General features: G+C 31.4%; 1 protein-coding gene across 1 annotated transcript in view; it reads right to left on the bottom strand.

Annotated features, from left to right (window-relative positions):
* LOC105448584 overlaps positions 1-436 on the bottom strand; it is a 46,686-nt gene that overhangs the window by 39,245 nt on the left and 7,005 nt on the right. The window lies entirely within an intron of this gene.

Consider the following 436-nt stretch of genomic DNA (forward strand, 5'->3'; position numbering starts at 1 on the left):
TATTTGTTATACGCTGTTTGTTTAACGCTAATTAATGAAACGGAACAAATTCTATACTTTTATGTTATTTTCGATAAACAACAAAGATATAATAATACATTATGCGTATCATGTGCTTTACGGAACTCAGTTAAGGGCTGGCAGGAGAGACAGGCAAACTCATTTACACTTCATTTGCACTTTATTCACAGGTGCAGATACATATTTGTATTTTACCATATTTTATTTCTTAGAAGTGTAATATTTGTTATAAACCTTGATCTTTTAGCTTATTTCTTACGAAGGTACGAAAGCTATTAAAGAGTCAGATTTTGCAATTTTACTCTTAAAAGTATTACAATAAGGAAAATTATCTGCTCTCGAATCGCGATGCAGCTAAGATCGAATCCCATATTTCGTCTCGTAAAAGCAATATCTTGCAATGCCTTTTACTGAT

Source organism: Wasmannia auropunctata, unplaced genomic scaffold (assembly GCF_000956235.1).
Source record: "Wasmannia auropunctata unplaced genomic scaffold, wasmannia.A_1.0 LD336116.1, whole genome shotgun sequence".
Taxonomy (NCBI): Eukaryota; Metazoa; Arthropoda; class Insecta; order Hymenoptera; family Formicidae; genus Wasmannia; species Wasmannia auropunctata.